The following is a 20,684-nucleotide window of genomic DNA, read 5'->3' as shown; positions in this document are numbered from 1 at the left end:
AATGTCATATTTTGTTACTAATTTTTGCCAAATGTTGGTTATTTGTTTGCTGATGTCAGGAATATATGGTATACAGCAGTAAATGGTTTCGTGGTTTTTTGATTCGTGAGCTGTATTTACTTTAGTTGGTTGATTTTGCTTTCTGTCTAGGTGTGTGCGTATAATGTTTTCTACGGTTTGTGGAGGAAACTTATTGATGTTGATGAAGTATTGTTTTATTTTGTCTAATTCATCGTTAATTTTATCTGGTGAGCATAGTTTTATGGCTGTGTTTATTTGGTTTCTTAGTATGTTGAGTTTTGTTTTGTTTCATGTGCTGAGTCCCAAGGAATGTATAGTCCAGTATGGGTAATTTTTCGGTGGATTTCTGTTTTGAATTGTGTGTCAGTTCTTGTAATTTTGAGGTTAAGAAATGATATTTGATTGCTTTCTTCCTGTTCACATGTGAAGTTAATGTTGGGATGTATAGAGTTAATGTGATTGAAAAAATTAAGTATGTGTTCTGTAGATTTGAATCCCGCAACCGTGTCATCTACATATCTGTACCAGTATAGTGGTGGATGTAATGCTGTGTTAATTGCTTGTGTTTCAACTTGTGTCATAAAAATATTGGCTAGAACTGGTGATACTGGGTTGCCCATGCTTAGGCCATTTGTTTGTATATAGTTTTGGTTGTTGAACATGAAGTTTGTCTTTATCGTGGTGAATTCTATGAGGGTTGCTAACTGGTTACTGGGAATTTCTATAGTTGGGTTAGGGTCTCGGATATAAAGTTCTAAGGCTATCTTGCAGGCTTCAGTGGTTGGCTTCGTAATCTGAGGGTCGCGGGTTCGCGCCCGACTCGCGCCAAACATGCTCGCCCTCCCAGCCGTGGGGACGTTATAATGTGACAGTCAATCCCACTTTTCGTTGCTAAAAGAGTAGCCCAAGAGTTGGCGGTGGGTGGTGATGACTATCTGCCTTCTCTCTAGTCTTACACTGCTAAATTAGGGACGGCTAGCACAGATAGCTCTCGAGTAGCTTTGTGCGAAATTCCAAAAACAAACAAACAATTTTACATTCGTGTTAGCCAACGGGATATTGTCCTAACATAATTATACCCACTAAGTATAAATGAAGTAGCAAAAAGTATTTACAACCAACTGAAACCTGATGTTTTTATATTACTTGAAACGTAATTACATCACAATACATCAATTGTAAACAACTGTTTTACTAAGCTCACTTTCATTGCATAACATTTTGGAATCGCGATTAATTCCAGTTTTAGAACATAGAAAAAACAGGGCGTATCATAATATTTAACTACTTCTTGAAGGTGTAGGAATCACTGAAAAGTAGATTAAATGATTTATAAACGTTCGCTGTAAATATATAGGCCTGGCATGGCCAAGCGTGTTAAGGCGTGCGACTCGTAATCTGAGGGTCGCGGGTTCGCATCCCCGTCGCGCCAAACATGCTCTACCCTTTCAGCCGTGAGGGCGTTATAATGTGACGGTCAATCCCACTATTCGTTGGTAAAATAGTAGCCCAAGAGTTGGCGGTCGGTGATGATGACTAGCTGTCTTCCCTCTAGTCTTACATTGCTAAATTAGGGACGGCTATCAGAGATAGCCCTCGAGTAGCTTTGTGCGAAATTCAAAAACAAACAAACAAACCTGTAAATATGCTTATACTGATTACTTTATGTTAAATTAATTACCTTTGTTGTTTATAAAACAAAAGGTTACGTTATTCTATATTTGCTGTATAGTGAATGTGACCCAGTTATTATTGTGTAGGACCGTGAATTGAAAGGTTCAAGTTTTGAGACCTGATATACTGCTGAGCTTATTCTGCTGTTATGTCTGTGATAGTCAATACAGTTATTCGCCTAAAGCAGCTGCGTAGGCAGTGGGTGCAGCTGCCTAGGTGTTCTTAGTGAAGGATGTGCTTGAGCCCTGATATCTTCGACCTTGCTGCTACTGTGCCGCATAGAATGCTGTTCAAGTGGAAACATCGAACGTCAAAACTTTGGGTTTACCAGGTAATATTATCTCCTTTCGCAGTATTGTGATACCAAACAAACTTGTTCTTTCAATCGTGGAGTGGTTATAATGTTTCGGCCAATCCCACTATTCGTTGGTAAAAGAGTAGCCCAAGAGTTGGTGGTGGATGGTAATGACTAGCTGCCGTCCCTTTTAGCACACACTGCTAAATTAGGGACGGCTAGCGCAGATAGCCCTCGTGTACTTTGCGCGAAATTCAAAACAAAACCAAACCCAATCACAATATTGTGAAACAAAGAAAACAATAATACTTGTCACAAAATAATAGGAAAATGTTTTGCATATCTTGAATTCTCAAAATTTAAAGACTAGAGTAAATAACATCGAACTCGCTTTTGTTCTATTTATTTAGCCACCTACAGCAAAGGTTTTCACTTTGTAAACTACGCAAGCTCCGTGAATGAGATAAATTAATAAATCACTTTGCCGTGTTGTCACAAGCACATTATCTTCCCAACATACACAACCCTGATTTAAGGTAATAAGTAATATTTTGCGTTTATTTAATACCTTAACGCTTATGTTATTTTTATTAGGTTAATTGTTTAGTTTATACAAACTGGTGTACACCAACGTATGATGAAGACGTGTAAAACCTTGTGGATTGACAAATGATACACAAACGAACACCAACTAACTAGGTAATTCCCAGGTGCCTTCGAAGTTTGACAGATATTATCTGGAACACATGAGGGAAATATTCTGTCAAATTCGAACGTGCATCTTGAAGATAACCTCGAAATTTTTAGATCAATAGACTGTTATAGGGAACACTGAGTAGGGAGGCACCCAGTGGGTAACATAGGGGTATCATATCTTGTTGCCAAACCTACTATTCCAACCACAGTCTGGAGTGTCATATAGAGCCTTTAAAGTTATGTAGGTATCAATAGAACAACACAGAGAACATATAAAACACTGAAATCTGAACGCTATTCCACTTCCCCACACACACCGATCTGATACTCATCGAGGGATCTTAATGATGCGGACCACGTTTCGTTGAGATATTTCAAGACTATAGGCGTAAAAGGTTGGCATGCAGCTAGACAATGGTACAGAATCCAAATAAACGCCAACATTCCTATGATACTTCAATGATGTCTTAAGGGTGTGTGTCAAAATTGGTACTTTATTTAATGCAAGCAGAGATTGGACAGGGGCAGAAATATTCGGGATAGAGTTTCTTTTCTTGAGAATTTGACAAGCCTTTAGAGTTCCTTGTCTTCTGATTGCACACACAAATCTAACTCTTTCCAGGTACTAATTTAATCACTGAATACAAAAGTGACGTATTCAGATAATAATAATGGTTCGAAATAAGGATGGTGTTAAAAATAAAAATTAATATTAAATTTAAAAGGTGTCCCCCGCTGTGACAGCGGTAAGTCTACGGCTTTATAACGCTAAAATCAGGGGTTCGTTGTTCCCTCGGTGGACACAACAGATAGCCCGATGAGTCTTTGCTAGAAGAAAACACAGACATTTAAAGTAAAACTTAACAATTAAAATGGTCAAAACAAATGCAAACTTCTTATTTTTTACTCATTTAGCATACTAATTTGTACATCTAATTAAAAGAGAGCCTAACATTAGCATCGCTTTACTTTCGATGACACTTTAAAATAACTAAAATTAGAAAGTGTTGTACATAGAAACTAGAATACCAACTTCAGTATAGCCTGCTGTTATTAATTTTATATTAGTTCACCAAACCTAAGTATCAAATGCAAAAAACATAAATAAAAGACAACCAAAATGTGATAGTTAAATATTTATGAATAAGTATTTCTTCTTGTTTAAACAGTGTTGCAGCAACACACTTTTAGGTAACGGTAAAGATATATCTAACTATAATTTGGTTTATTGTAGTAATAGCATTACTTAACAAAGTTATGTCTAAACTTACTGAAAACATTTTACCTCCATATTATGAATATTGTCAAAACACTCAAACTGCAATATGACTCAATGTTACATAACTATATGATGACAAAGTGTTTTTAAAATAATCAAACTATATTATGTTTGAATGTAGTGAAAATATTTAAACTATAACATGACTGAGAACTTCCTACCTGTATCATGACAAAGTTTTGTTAAAACAGCAAGGTAGTATAGACACTATTGTACGACGTGACAATAACACTGTAATACAAAGTGATATGTATATTTTAATATAAACAATATACATACTATGATACTAAATAATGTAAACACAGTACGATATCAAGCGATATAGACATTACGATACAAAATAATATAAACATTCTTATGCAAATTGATATAAGCACTGTGATACAAGTTGATATAGACACTGCGGCACAAAGTGACACAGACACTGTTATATGAAATAATATATGTGCTGTGATACTAAAAGTGATCTAGGTACTGAATTATAAAAAGTGATCTAGACAGTGTGATACACACTTATATAGATACTGCAATTCTAAGTGTTGTCGATATTGTGGTACGAAGTGATGCAAACATTGAGACTAGGGTGTATGTCAGTGTGAACCCTTTTAAAACTCTTAAATCTTGTATACAAGAGAAACTGTTTTCTTCACTTTAAACTTCATATATATTTAAATTAAGCTGCGGTACTCTTTCTTTGTTACGGTTATGAACTTAAAAAACTGTTGCGGGTGAATGCCATAGGAAAATTTTAGCTTCCACCCAATTTAATTATAACATAAAGTTTTAAGAATTCATAATATACATAAGCTGAAAACGTAGTGTATATACTCCCGGTTTCTAGCTTTTCAAGTCTGAAGACATACTGCTGTACCGCTTGGGACGAAAATTTTGCAATGTTACTTAAAAGACCAGCATTCATTGTTTCAACAGTTGATGATATTTTCGCCTCTAAGCCTAAGAATATCTCAAGGTGTTCAGTCAGTTTAATATAATTATATTAATTCAATATAATCACATTAATCTAGCGTTGGAAACCAATGTAAGTAACAAAATTAATATAATAAACATTAATAATAAGAGAAATAATAAGCATTCTAATAAACACCTGTGATTAAATTCTACGATTCAAATATACATAGTAGTAAAGTGCATTGAATATTTTCGGATCCTAATAAAAAGAAAGACTTAATGGAGTTATTTACAAAGTCTTTTAGTAAAGAGTACTGTGCCAGGGTTTTACAGGTCCGAGATTCTTTAGAGTAGGTGTAAGTTGTTGGCGATAAATTTCAACAATAAATGGAAAGCACACAATCCACTTGTTTTAAAACAAATCAAATGTTCGTACAAAAATGTGTTTCATTATTCGTTATCACGGTTGTATCTCGAGCTTTAACTAATTGTTTCCTTTTCGTGAAAGTCCACACGGACACAAGCGGGTTCAATAATTTTGACAAGAAACACACTTTAAAGATTGCCCATGACGGCTAAACTAACAAATACACAATCTAACTTCACTTTCCCTAACTTACCTTTTACTAACTTACTTTATTTTCTTCTTGTACTTTGTATCTGCAGTATTTATAACACGAAACAAAAAAGAATCTAGATATGTCTAGCCCTCTAGTGACAACAATATTCGCATGACGAGAAAAACTAAGGAGCTTGGAGTAAGTTGACGTCAAAAATATTACAAAAGCCTATTACAACATTTATGTTTAGTTTGTTCTGAACTTTACGCAAAGCTACACGAGGGCTATCTACGCTGTTTACAACAATTAAAGTACATGCAGAACGTATGATATGTACGGAGCAACGTAATGAAACTTGTCATAACTATTTCTTTTAAAATAATTACTTTTTACATTCATGTTGCGAAACTGAACAACCATTAAATATTAAATCATTAAATAAACTACTGGAATTCACAACAGTTTTGCATATTCAATAAAAATATCTTCTTCAAGAAAAGTATTTACAACTTTCTACACCATATAAAAAGCCTGTTTTCAGTTTATACATCATACCTATTTGTACAGTCTGTGCTAGCGTTTGCAATCCCTTTCATGGCTTCAATGTAGAGCCTACAGTTCTGTAATTACAAAGCCCACGTATGCAAGGGTCTGATTTTCCTTCTATATGATGAACTCCTTCCTGTATAGATAGTTTCAGAGCTTCCGGATGGTAAATATGATGGTTAGACAACAGCATTGTACTTACATAATTTATTGGAAGCATTCTTTCTTTGTGTTATTGTAGGAATGCTGTTCCAATTCTAATGTCTGAACAATAAATTATTTGTTGAAGTCCATCATTTTAAAGAATGGCAAACTTCGCAATATGCTCTTTAACTTCTAGAATAAGGCCCAACATGACCATATGGTTAGAGCGCACGACTCGTAACCTGAGGATCGTGGGTTCCAATCTCTGTCACACCTAACATTCCGGGTTTTTAGCCAAGGAGGGCGTTATAATGTGATAGCCAATCCTACTATTAATTGGTAAAAGAGTAGCCCATAGAATTGGTGTTGGATGATGATGATTAGGTGCCCTCCCTCCTGTTAAATTAAAGAATGACTAGTCCTCGTGTAACTTTACGCGAAATTGAAAACAAACAAACTTCTGGAATACCAGCTGTTGTGATTATTCACTTCACCTTATTGGGTAGACCTTTCTTGGTCAGGTCAGTCAAAGGTGCAGCAACTACAGCATACTTTGGGATCAACTTCCTGTAGTACTATGGTAACCCCAGAAAGGGTCTGACGTGCTGCCTAGTTATTGGTGATGGTGCACCTTGTATATGGGTCAGCTTTTACTCTTCCATAGCTATATGCTGATCGGCCACCTTGTTTTCAACAAACTATAGCACAGGATAGCTGATGTAGCACTTAGATGCTCTGGTGGTCAGACATGTTGCCCTCACACATCTTAACAGCTCTCTAAATATCTCCAGCTGGTCTTCCTAGTCGGTTTCTGATGTCTAACATGTACTAGTGTATTTTCTTCACTTCTGCATTTCTTTCTCACACCTATAGCTCTTTTAACGTATGCTTTAGACCTTTATTGGCACATCTTCTTCAGTATGATCTTTAAGATTCCATTAACTCTTTCACAAAGTCTGTTACATCTAGATTTGTACGAGGTGATAAAGAGCTGTCTAGTACCAATGAGTCTGCACACCTCTTGTATCAGTGCCGAAGTAAATTGTGTCTCTCTGATACTCAGGACGTTTTCGAAAGCCTACTCTGGAAAACACTTTTAGGAGAGCTTCCACCATTCTCTCTGTCTCTATTTATGCAGTGTTGTAGTTTCTAGACAGCATATCATATATTCGACTACTATTAGCACATACCTGTTGTTCTTGTCAGGAACACGTGCTAATGGTCGGGTCACATCCACAGCTACTCTGATGAATGGCTCCTCAATGAGAGACATTTCACCCAATAGCACCTTAGCTGCCTTCTCACCAGGTATTACCCTCTAACAAATGTTATATGACCTGCAAAATTTGCTAACATCGCCGATAATTCCTGGCAAAAGGAAGTTGCTGGTGATTCTGTCTACCATTTTATTTGCTTCTAGATGTCCTCCTACAATCGACCAATGAGCTAGCTTCCTCACTTGATTGTGATATTCTGTTGGTACTATGATCTGCTTAACTTCATCAGTATAAATACCTTCATAGACCCGGTTCAGTACTTTCTTCTAGTCATCCAGTCTGTAAATTGCTTTCTCATTTTGTCTTGTGTTTGATTTTCTCTCAGGCATCTTCTCAAACTTTTCGCAGTGATGGGTCTTTCTTCTGGGCTTTTTTTCATTTCCTGCAGACCAACATTTGAGATATCACATGTTTTTGCTTACAGGAGCTTGAAATATTGCTTGCTCTTCCTTCCTTGTGATCTTATATTAACTACAAATGCCTCACCAATCTCCTTTCTCTATGATTCCTCCAAAGTTCAACTTCATGGTAAACTTACAATTATCAAGACATAGATAGATGCCTTCATCCACATGTCCTCAAGGTATCCCATATTATAAGGAGCCTCTAACTTTATTTTTGCCATGGAAAACATTCTTACTGTTTTATCAATCAGTACACAAAAATGTATCTTGTCTGTCATTAGGTCTTCAGGTACAGAATTGTTTCTAATTGCTGCATTACTGCACCCAGTGTCTCCTTAGACCTTCACTATCTTGTCCCCAGCAGAGTCGTTGCCTTCTGGAAAGCTGATATTTGTTGGCACCTCTCAGTGTTTGTCTCATACTCCAATTACTACTAGTACTATTGACCCATTTGCTAACGTGAACTAACCATCAGTAATACACTTATTGATAACTGAAATAGCACTTTCTTTCTGTGATGAATCTGATAGGCCTCTTTATTCTGTTTCTTCTGGTAGCATCATCTATGGTGATAGTACCTGTTTTTTGTTTGTTGCCAGCACTGTCTTTCTGGGTAACTCCAGCTGCTCTATGTTGTAATTTCTGCTGTTGTTTATTGATGACAGACCTGCACACACTTGCAATGTGCCCTATTTTAAACAAAGCATTGCATCTCCTCTACCTTCCGCTTCTGATTAACCACCCCTGGTTCTGACGTTAACTGATTGTTCTTAGACCTGACAGTTATACTTTTTCCATGGGCTTTAATATACTGTTCTTCCAGCTTGATCCTTTCTTCCACGTCTTTTGATGATCTCTCTTGTAGAAGCAGTGCATGTTAATTAGATCCATGGTCATGAACTTTTCACATATTAGTAAATTTGGTAATCAAAATAATTTTCATACTTGATCTTGTCAAATCATCTTGTAAAGTTTCGCTACAGACATGCCACAAACTGAATTACCATTGCTTTAGTATCACTTTTTACTTTCCTGAACTTTTCAACGAAACCTTCTTTGGTGAGTTCATAGATTTCAGCAAGGCTACTTTTAACTTGTCATATTCCATGTCATCGTCTGATGTCATGCTTACGTATACTTGTAGGCCTTTTCCTGAGAAAAAAACAATGACATACTGCCTTATCACCTTTTTCTTAGTTCTGATTTTTGGAAAATTTTTCATATCTCTCCAGGAAAGCATGCATGTTGTCTTTCTGTTAATCAAATTTGGGAAGCTTGAATATTTTTCTCTTTATTTAGAGTAAGCTTGGTGATCTTAGTTTGAGGTCTTATTCTCTCTATTTCCAGTCTCTCCTCTCTCTCCTTTTCTTTTTCATTTTTCTCATTTTGTATTATTATTTTTGCTTTCTTCATTTCCTTTCTCTCTTTTGGTCTTTATTTTTCTCTTCTCTGTCTCTCCTTCTCTTTCTTTTGTTCCTTCTAATCTCTGTCTAGTTCTAACTGTTGTTGTTTAATAAACTTTAGTAGATCGTTATTATTAGGAAATACCTCTCACCTCTCTCTAACGATTTATCAAAATCAGCCAACATGACTTTATAGCGTGATTCTAATTTCTATACTATTTTCGCTACCACTACAGTTGTGCGTATACAGGCCTACGTACACAGTTGTTCACGTCTTCTTTTACTACCGTTTACAACTATATAATCCTGGCTATCTTGCCAAATGTCAACTTTGATTAGGCTGGGATTCTTTACGTTAGGTGTCTGTGACTTGTTGGCAATAGATGTCAATAATAAACAAAAAGCACACAATCCACTTGTTTCAAAATAATATATTCGAAACAAGTCAAACATACGTACAAAATTCGTTACCCTATTGGTTATCAAGTTTGTATCCCAAGCTTTAAATAACTGTCTCATTTTCGTCGAAGTCCGCGTAGTCAGGTTCAATTACTTTGACAAGACAAATTCTTCTTCTTTATCTCTGTTGTTCCAATACAACTCTGATACGCACTTTAAACGTTGCCCCTCAAAGCTAAACTAACAAACATGCAGTCTAATTTTATTTTCACAAACACTAACTTCTTTTTGCACTCTGTATCTGCACTTATTCATAACAAGAGCCAAAATTAATATCTAGGTATATGTAACTCTCTAATGACAACAATATTTACATGGCGAGAAAACCTGGAAGCTTGAAATAAATTGGCTTCAGCAGTATTACAAAAACCTATTGGAACAATTAACCTGCATACAGGACTCGTAAAGAGTTACGTAACAAAGTTTGTCATAACTATTGCTTTAAATTAATTAGCTTTAATGATATTTTTATTTCAACTAAATAATCATTAAATATTAAAGTACTAAATAAACTAACTAATAACTCCTAAACTAAAAATTATTATATATCCAACATACTCGAATTTGCTTTAAACTTTGAAGTGCTTCTACGAATACTAGTTGTAAAGTAGATCGAGTTATCAAAGCGAAAATGTTTGGTGTGATGGGGATTCGAACCCCATTATTCGAAACCCAATATGCATTTTTGTAGAATTACATTTACAGAAGATCTTGAAAAGTCTTTTCTTCAGTTTTAATTGTTTAGTTATATTCCTATAATTTCTCAGTAGTGTTAAAATTGAAATTAAATATCTATATATCCAAAAATGTTACAAAAATACACAGCCTTTCATAGGGTGTCCTACCTTTTTCACATGACTGCACTATATCTGTATTAAGAAAAGGTCTTGTGTGTGTGTGATTACCATAATTCCAAGAAGAAAGAACCTAGAAACTGAAATTTTAAACTCATACTAAGTAGATTTTGAGAGTATGCACATGGGTATGATTATTTATCCACATGCATGCATGAATACATTTATTCTTGAGGTAATCAATCGAAAATCCATATAAAAAATATATGACTCGCCATAGCTTCAAGAACAAAGAACCTAGAAACCTAAAATTTTACATTCATATTAAATAAACCTGGAGGATGTGCACCTGGGTGTTATTACTTATTTAATAATTACCTTCATTACAAATATATATATTATGTGTTTGTGACTATAATATTTCACTTTTAGTAGACAATATACAGTAAAAAATTAGAATTAATATATATATATTATAATAGAGTAAAATAAATTGTTCGCTGAAACACACTGCTAATTAATCATCTGGAAAGAGCACGGACATAAAATGAGTACTAACAAGCGCATTTCTTATTCACGAGTTATTAAAAATCGCAAAAACTCCTGATCTCAGCTTTCCAATCAACATACTTAGAAACATAAAAATACTCACTATTTTTATTTGTTTGTAATCTATTTTACAAATGAAGTAACAAATAGCAGTTGAACATAGCAAAAAACAGCGTAAAACCACCTGAATAAACAGCACATCTTATGATCGCATATCAGTGACTCCTTTTCACGTAGTATTACACTACATTTTAAACTTAATTCATATTCTTAAGAGTTGCACTTCTACTACCCTGCATTAAACCCATGGTAATTGATCATAGTGAAAAAGCGAACGACAAGGCCTGTTTGAATATGACAGATGGCAAGGTTAATGATCTGTGTAGCATAGCAACACCCATGATCTTTAAAAAACATGAGCTTGGCACCCGCCCCTCTTTCTTTTCAATTAGAAATCCCCCATAAGTATTATGTCGCAACCTATGCGCCATCTGCTGATCAGCAACAGCATTTATAGCACTAACAACTATAAATTAAAGAATAATAAGAAAATAAGGTCAATAAAATAAGAATACAATATCCAAAGTTTTTACGTAACTGGACTTCTCCTTAACAGAGAGTTTCTTTCGTTTGGTTCTTAATTTCGTGCAAAGCTACGCAAGGACTATATGCGCTAATCGTCCCTCTTTTATCACTGAAAGACTAGAAGAAAGGTAGCTAACTAATCATCATTACCACCACTAAATTTTGAGCTATTATTTTAACAAAGAATAGTAGGATTTATCCCCACACGGCTGAAAGGGCGAGCATTGTTGTTGGACGAGAATTCGAACCCGCGATCCTCAGATTGCTCGTCAAGCTCACTAACCACCTGGTGATCCCGGCCGAGATGAAAGTACTGTAAAATTATAAGTTACATCTGGAAATGGTTGAGTTTACATGCGGAGCACAGCTTTTGAGCCATTTTTATTCAATTGGAGATGGATTACAGACACACAACTCTTAGCCTTTTTTTGTTTACTTGAAGATAGCATTCACACCTTCACCTCTTAGACCATCTTTGTTCACTTAAAGATGACATTCAGACACATAACTGTTAGACAATCTATATTCACTTAAATATAACATTCTAAAACTCCTAAGACATCTTTATTTATTCGTATGTTACATACAAACACATGAATTTTATTGAAACCCATCCTTGCTTATTCGGAAATAACATACAAACACACAGGTCTTAAGCCATCATTATTCATTCGAAAATAATATACAAAAACAATTTTCATACCATTCTTGTTTACTCTAAATAATATTCTGACACAATTTTTGAACTACCTTTTTCATTTGAGGATGGCATACAAATACCCACCTATTAAGTAATCCTCTTTTCAGTAGACACATCTGTTAGACCATTTTCTTTTACTGGAGATGATATTCAGCTTTTAAACATCCATGCTCATTTGGATATGAGATACTGACACACAACTCTTAAACAAGCAATGACTCATGCATTGAACGCAATTTGTCTGGTTAAAATCTAGAAGTATCTTATTCAGTTTGTATCCTAATCACTGGCTACGTGAAACTCAGTGTGCTTTAATGATTGTTTGTGTAATTACTGTAATTTTTTGTTATAAGGATAGAAAATTGATTGATGATTTTTTTCAGAAACAATCTCTTTATAAACACAATGGTCAAATGAGGGAAATGTTTTATTACGTTATGTACAGATATATGAATAAGCATACTTACAAAAAAATTATTAAATAGCGGCGAGCCAATTTCAATAAGTTTTTCAGAGAAAATAATATTTACTTGGCTTACATTCAGAAATGAAATATAAACGTAATATTACTATTACGCATCATATTACTGTACTGAAAACCAGATTGAACCAAATTGTGTAAAATTTACACTACAACATTAAATACGTTTATATATTTTAAGACATTTATAAAATATTGTAAAAGTCACCTTGATAACCGTATGTTTAGGAACAATCTCACTTTGATGTACTTCACACCTGTTATTACATGCTACGATTTGCCCTCAAGTAATAAAGTTATAAATCTCATAATTTAAAATTACATACTTTGAGATAACACATCTAATTATGTGATAATTATTTCCACGTGTTTTCTTGTTTTAATCAAGTAACAACACATGCATGCAAACAAAACAACGATTTTTCTTAAGAACTCAGTAGCTGTTCCCTTAAACTTTAACCCGATGTTATATTGACAGAATTCCATTCTTTGAAATATAGTAACTTATTTCTCTACAGGAACTTTAAGTATGAGATTCCACGCAATATTGAACAACTGAACATTGTTAGAGCTTTCAGTTTGATTTTCCTCAAGCTAACTGGTAAGTAAAGATTGAAGAAGTTTGTAGTTTGTTTATCCACACACTAATGGTGGTTAGAGATTGTAGGAGTTTTTTTTAATTTCATTTTCCACACACTAATGAGTAAATAGATTTACAGAAGTTTCCAGTTTAATTTTCTGTATACTGATGATTAAGTGGGGATTGCAGTAGTCACTAATGTGATTTTCTTCACGCTAATGGTTAATTGAGATTTACAACAGTTTTAAATATACTCTTCAAAAAAGGAAACGCAAAAGGCAAAATATGAGACAAATTGTTAACAAGTTTATTCCGGGTAGTTCTCTATGACATGTATAAAACTTTGCACATTCACTGCTGAACATCCAAAGTCTGCAAAGGCGAAGTCCATGCTCACTAGTTGAAGTTTAACGTCACTCAACGTCAATAACGAGTATGCCCCCCGTGAGCATCAATAACTGCTTGGCATCTCCTTCCCATGGAAGTGATAAGATGACGAATCACATCCTGTGGAATGGCTGTCCACTCAGCCTGCAAAGCTGCTGCAAGCTGAGGTAGAGTCTGCGGTTGAGGTTGTCGCCGTCGCAGACGTCGATCCAACTCGTCCCAAAGATTTTCGATGGGGTTTAAATCTGGTGATCTGGAGGGCCAGGGAAGAATGTTGATATTGTGGTGTCTCAAGAAGACAATGGTGAGTCGGGCTGTGTGAGGACGGGCGTTGTCATGTTGAAAAACATCGTTGACGTTCACCATGATGGGTTGCACATGGGGCCTAAGAATCTCGTCGACGTATCGTTGAGCCGTAAGATTCCCTCGAATGTGCAAAAGGTCTGTTCTGGCATTGTAGGCTATGGCAGCCCACATCATGACGCTGCCACCACCATATCTGTCAACATCCTGCACACAGTTTGCTGCAAAACGTTCACCTCGGCGACGGTAAACACGGGTCCTTCCATCCTGCCTACGAAGCATAAAACGTGATTCATCGCTGAACCAAACATGCCTCCATCGTCGATGAGGCCATACCCGATGTGCTCGAGTCCACTGCAGCCGTGCTTGACAATGTTGCTGGGTGAGGATGACGCCTCTGACTGGACGTCGAGGTCGGATTCCTGCATCTCGTAGACGGTTTCGTACGGTCTGATCGGAAATCCTACGCAGTCCTGGTATGGTTGAGGCAGTAGACGTTGCAGTGGTGGCCTTATCCCGAAGGTGACGTAACCGGATGTTGCGATCTTGTACGGGCGTGGTCACACGAGGTCTGCCAGATCGTGGACGATCACGAGTTGATCCATGTTATTGGTGACGATTCAATAGCCTTGTGATGGTGCTTTGGTGGACACTCACAGCTCTGGCAACATCTGATCGAGATTCGCCTGCTTCCAAGTGACCAATGGCGTTTTTGCGTTGTGCTTCAGTTAGTCTTGATGTAATTGTATTGCGTGTTGGTGGCTTAACACTGAGCTATGGAAACCGAGAACCCGTCACTTTTATAGGGATTTTGCACATGTTGCACTTGCAGAACATGCAGATCTCTCAAACAAATTTATTGGACACGCATGCGTTTTGGCGAAAAATCCAATGTTTTCCTCCGTTTTCAAAGTGCACAACTTTTATTGTCATTTTGGTCTGACAATCAGTGTCTTAACACGTGTAATATCACATACTCTGAGCTTGTAACGTTATTACATATATTTCTCTTTAAAATAAAAAATATTCCTTTTGCATTTCTTGTTTTGAAGAGTATATAATTTTTCATCAGTTACAGAGTAACTGAAAATCACAAGACACTAAGAAATTCACCACTTGGTCTTGGTAATGCTAAAGGCTTTAGGCATTATTTATGCGAAAAAGTCTCACGACAAACCACATTTTAAATATATATATGAATAACTGAAATTGATGACTATAGTTCTATGAAATTATAATAAATTAAATGTGCAAAAATTAGTTACCTACAAAACTAATAATAGGGCATTCTTTTGCTTCAACATATTATATATGTATAAGGCTATACAGAATAAATCTGTAATAGTCTATCTAGTATATTGTCTGGATTTATATGTTTGGAGCGTTGTGTACGGTTGTCTGTACGTTGCATATTTATGTTGTCATTTAAATAGGTATTTGAAGAAATAAGTTAATAGCATTAATACTACTAATTCATTCTTGTGAATTACTGTTTGAGGCATAATTTTCTTCAGTTGTGCATGTTACTAATGAGAGATGGAGTTCCCCAAAACCTGTCTAACGACGCATCGAAGAATAGATTGGGCTGCACGTTTCTTACTCATCGAGAGAAAAAAAACAAGTACATTATCTTAGGTTGTTTACATATTTTGTACACGCGAGAATGAATACAACTTAACAAAGTAATTAATGTTATATCGTTAAAGCATTTCTATTGAAATAGCTTTTTTTTTTCTCTTACTGCGGTTATTCAGTAACTTTGTTGCGTAAAATAGAAATCCTTTAACTGGGGCTACACAAAACTGTTAAGTTATTCAGTGTCTACAGATTCAGAAGGTGGTGAGCCTCACTTAGGATGCATGATGTAACGAGGACCTTTGGCTGAGAAACCTTGGAAACCTCTCGGTGTAAATTTCTTTGTTAAGTTATAACGAATTAACTGGAGAATAAAAGTGTTTATTTAACCAAATTAGTATTCTTCCCAGTGTTCGTTATTCTACGTAAAACTAATTGTAACCTTTGAAATGCAAAAGGATTATTTTAGCATCAGTTATATATGAGATAATGAAATGTGGCTCAGTAACAGTGTGTAGGTTTAAGATCAACTTGGATACTCGTTGTATTACTATAGTTTTTCCATGGTATCCATAAGAATTTAAAATACAAAATCATCAAGTGATCCATAAGACTCATTAGAAAATATTAGATGAACAATAAACATGTTCGAGAGACCACTTTAATTAAAATGAGAACCATACAGAATGTTGAAAGTTATCTAAGGAATGCAGAATCCAAAGAATCTAGTTTAGTCCTCTTGAAAGAAGAAGAAAAAAAGATGAACTATTTCGTCAATGGAACTCATTCTATACTAGTCGTACAGAATAATGTTTAAAATAATCCGGCAGCATTTAAGAAGGGTATAAGACCAGAAACTGTTCATACACATTGATAACCATTAGATAGTCATCTCCTGAAATTCTACTCCTTGACGACTGTATATGTTTATCCATTAAAACTTTGCCCTAGCACTGATAACATGTATATATATTTGCAATAAATTTATACCAAACCAAACTTTGCCTTTTGACAATTAAATATGGTTAATATGGTTATCTAATAACGTCTAGCCCTTCGAGACTGAAAACGCTATTTACCTAAACTCTAGAATTTGAGTAGTAAACACAATATTATTCCAAAAACTCTAGAAATTACAACTGTATACAATTATCTACCAAAATTTTACTCCTTGGCGATTATATACAGTTGTTTCCTAAGATTGCTACGCCTTGTCAATTAAAGCAGTTATCCATTAAACTTTATGCATTGACAACATCATAGGTCATCCGCTAAATCTTTGAGCTTTGACTAATGGATATGGTCATCGACTAAATATTTGTTCGTTGTCAACCGACAAATGTTATCTACTAAGTATACATTTATTTACTGAAACTGACGGCCTTCAAAACCGATTACGGTTATCTGCTAAATATTTAAATCTTGACCAGTGAATGTCGTTATCGATTAAAACTCTGGTCTTCGATGAATTAATACGGTTTTCACTGGACAATTGAAATTACCAAACAAAATTCAACATGTGTTAATTATCAGTGTTCATTTTATTTTTCCAATAACGTATCCAGGTTTTTCTTAATTCAAACTGACAAACTCATTAGATACTGAAACAAATACATTCTATTCAGTACAAAGAGGAAACAGTTGAACTGAATTATATGAAGTTGAGTTGATAGATAACCAAAACTAGTACACCTGCCACATGTTAAGAAGTAACTATTGTTTCACAGCTAAACACTCAGTCGTTTAGTCCTCCATTGGGTTCTATGTCTAAAATAGATAGCAGGAATACTCGCATGATGATTTGTCATGTGATGTCACTGATTACTACTGACAGATCAGCATGAAGCATCCACCAATGCGATGATCGTGAGTGAAGATAAGGTTTTCTATGTTTGTTATTTTACAGGTTTGGTACGATGAAAAATTACACTTTACATATGTCGCAGTACATCACTCATTTCTTCATTTACAACGAAGATATATAACCACTGATGATGCGTTTCAGTTGTTTCGATGATTGTCGAACAAAGAAATTCACATAACCAAAAGTATTCAGAACGTAGCTGTTATGAATCTACCGCATCTCAATCTTTTTAACTGTCAATGAAAAAAATCGCAAAATAAAATATATTTAATTTCCAAGTGTATATAACTGTAGCTTCTGTTTGTAGTACTTTGATTGCTGCAATCCAATCTTGCCTAATTTAAAAAAATATATTTAGAGCTGCAACACATGCATAACCATAAACCAAACTGAATACTCCTTGAAATGAAGTTTTTTATGTATGGGTAAAATTATACTTGAACTTCAAGAGATTAATCTATGAATTTCCATAGATAAAGGATATAGGATCGTGGCAACATAATAAATCCTAATAACTATACGAGGGCTGTTCAAAAAATACGCGGACTGACGTCATAAAACAAAATGTACTTTATTTAAAAGTTACATGTCTGGGACCCCTTCAAAGTACTCTCCTCCCCAACGCACACACTTATCCCAACGGTGTTTCCACTTGTTGAAACAGTCCTGGTACGCTTCTTCTGTAATGTCCTCCAGCTCCTTCGTAGGATTTGCCTTAATCTCGGGAATCGTCTCAAATCTTCTTCCTTTCAAGGGTATTTTGAGTTTGGGGAACAAGAAAAAAATCGCAAGGAGCAAGGTCAGGTGAGTAGGGGGGTGGGGAAGAACAGTGATCGAGTGTTTGTCCAAAAACTCACGCGTTCTGAGGCACAAATTTCGCAGCAACGCGGTGCATCTTCAATTTTTCGGTCAAAATCTCGTAACAAGATCCAACTGATATCCCACACTCTTCAGCAAGCTCCCTGATAGTCAGACGTCGATTTGCCCGCACCAGGGTGTTGATTTTGTCGACGTGTGGGTCGTCAGTTGACGTGGAAGGACGTCCAGGACGCTCATCATCTTCAATGGACTGTCGACCATCCTTAAAACGTTCATGCCACTTGAAACATGCCGTACGCTTCATAGCAACATCACCGTAAGCTGTGTTAAGCATAGCAAAAGTTTCAGTCGCAGATTTTCCAAGTTTAACACAAAATTTCACAGCAAGTCGTTGCTCCTTCAGGTCATTCATTCTGAAATCAGCCAAACGAAAAAAATCGCACTTCATTTAAAACCGCGTAGCTAATACACAAATGAAGACATCTGCAATCGGGAAATGGCGTCGTAATCAGCTGATCTGTGCGAACCTAGCGACACCAAGCGGATTCTCCTGGAACCAACTGGAGCCGCGCAATTCAAACAGTCCGCGTATTTTTTGAACAGCCCTCGTAATAAATCCTAATAAATCCTAATCACAATAATCCTAATATAATAACAAATCCTAATAATTAATCACAAAAAAATCAATGCAGATGGAAAAATTTTAAGCAAAAAAGTAAATTGAACCTCCTAAAAATATAATTGTTCGGATGTCAACAGATTTGTGAAACAGTTAAAGACTTTAAATGAAATTGTGCTCGAAAACTCTCAAGTCAAATAAAGCGCCGTGAAAAACAACTTTCCCTGCACTATGTTACTACATATTTCTATTTATCGCTGACATACGAATCTATATTGATATATGTATTTTACCTTTATGGAGAGAAAATAAGTAGGAAAGAGAAATAATGCACTTAAAACATAAGATATTTGCTCGTTAAAAAATCAATCCAAATAATTAAAAACAACGCAATTAAGTCAGATTAAACTAAATTATTTTACCCGATAATAATTGTGTAAATTGTTAAAAAAATAGTTTTTAATATAATATGAAAATATCTCACTAAACCTCTAAGTGATATTTCATCAAATGCACTAATCCTTGCACAACGAAAATAAATTGAATATATTCATATAATATTTTAATTTCTTCTTATTCAAATGTAATCGCAGAAGATAAATGGAGCTTTAAAGGAATTCAGTTTGTTTGCTTACTTTAAATGAAAGCCATATCCAGTGGTGCTGTGGTATATCTGCGGACTTACAACACTAGAAACTGAGTTTCGATGCTCGTGGTGGGCAGAGCACAGATAACCCTCTGTGTAGCTTTGTTCTTAACTACAAACAAACAAGTCGCATTGGGCTCTCTTCTGTGTCTGCCACAGGGAATCGAGCCCGTATTGTAGCATTTTAAGTTTGTAAACTTACTGCTGTACAAAAGGGGAACGAGAGCTCGAAAATATCATTTTAGTCATTGTTCAAGCTGAATAAACCAACAATTTATGTAGTTACAATACCGCATTATTTACGAACCACCACTGAATGTTTCAATTCTAGGCTCTTATTATTCTAGCTCCCAAGTGGTACACTGGTATGTATGCAGACTTACAAAGATAGATACCTGGTTTTGATACTCGTGGCAGGCAGAGCACAGTTAATTCTTGATGTAGATCTCTGCTTAGCTGCTAACAAACTTATTACAGTAATTACTCTGTACTTCTTCCACAAACACTGAAGAATACGATTATATATACTGTAATCAAAATGCTACTTGTGAGGAGAGAGGAGAGGCGGTGTCACCTTGTTCCTGGGTAATATATTAACAATAATCTAATCCTTTGTTTTTCAAGTAGAGAGAAGACCTAAGGGTGTTCAAGGGTTCTCCGTAGAAACAGCTTAAGAGCAACTTGTAATGTTAGAAACTTCTGAAGAAGGGAAAACCGAGACCAGGGAGTGAGGGTCGAACTTCTGGGAGTCTGCTTGGCGCTTGAGTAGCTGAACAAAACTACGTGGTCTCAAATACTTAAAATTTGAATGCTCACTCCATAAGACTATAAGGACGAAACTTGGCAAAACTTTTAAGCTATGCTAGTTGATTCAAAACTACATTATTTTCATTTGGCTTAAAAGTTACAACTATAAGAATTTCAAAAGCAGAATACTGTAATCATGAGGTGCGTAAAGAAATAGAATCGCAACTGAACGCCGTGCTGGTGTAGAGATGATTAAAAAAGAAATTTCACATGGTCAGCCTGTACGTTAGACGCCCAGCGAGGTGCAAATAACTTACAGCGATGGTACTGAGAACATATCAGTGGACTAGTGACACGTGGAGTATTGT

General features: G+C 35.6%; 1 long non-coding RNA gene across 1 annotated transcript in view; it reads right to left on the bottom strand.

Moving 5' to 3' along the window:
• Positions 1 to 2,569: 2,569 nt before the first annotated feature.
• The window catches only part of LOC143244673 (uncharacterized), a 31,041-nt gene continuing 12,926 nt past the window's right edge, over positions 2,570 to 20,684 (bottom strand). Inside the window, exons 2-3 of the long non-coding RNA XR_013025272.1 lie at positions 4,127 to 4,196; positions 2,570 to 3,514 (exon numbers count right to left, since the gene is read on the bottom strand). This is a non-coding gene — a long non-coding RNA (uncharacterized LOC143244673). The remainder of the gene's footprint in view (positions 3,515 to 4,126; positions 4,197 to 20,684) is intronic.

Source organism: Tachypleus tridentatus, chromosome 2 (assembly GCF_004210375.1).
Source record: "Tachypleus tridentatus isolate NWPU-2018 chromosome 2, ASM421037v1, whole genome shotgun sequence".
Classification (NCBI taxonomy): domain Eukaryota; kingdom Metazoa; phylum Arthropoda; class Merostomata; order Xiphosura; family Limulidae; genus Tachypleus; species Tachypleus tridentatus.
This window is presented reverse-complemented; position numbering and strand designations above follow the sequence as displayed.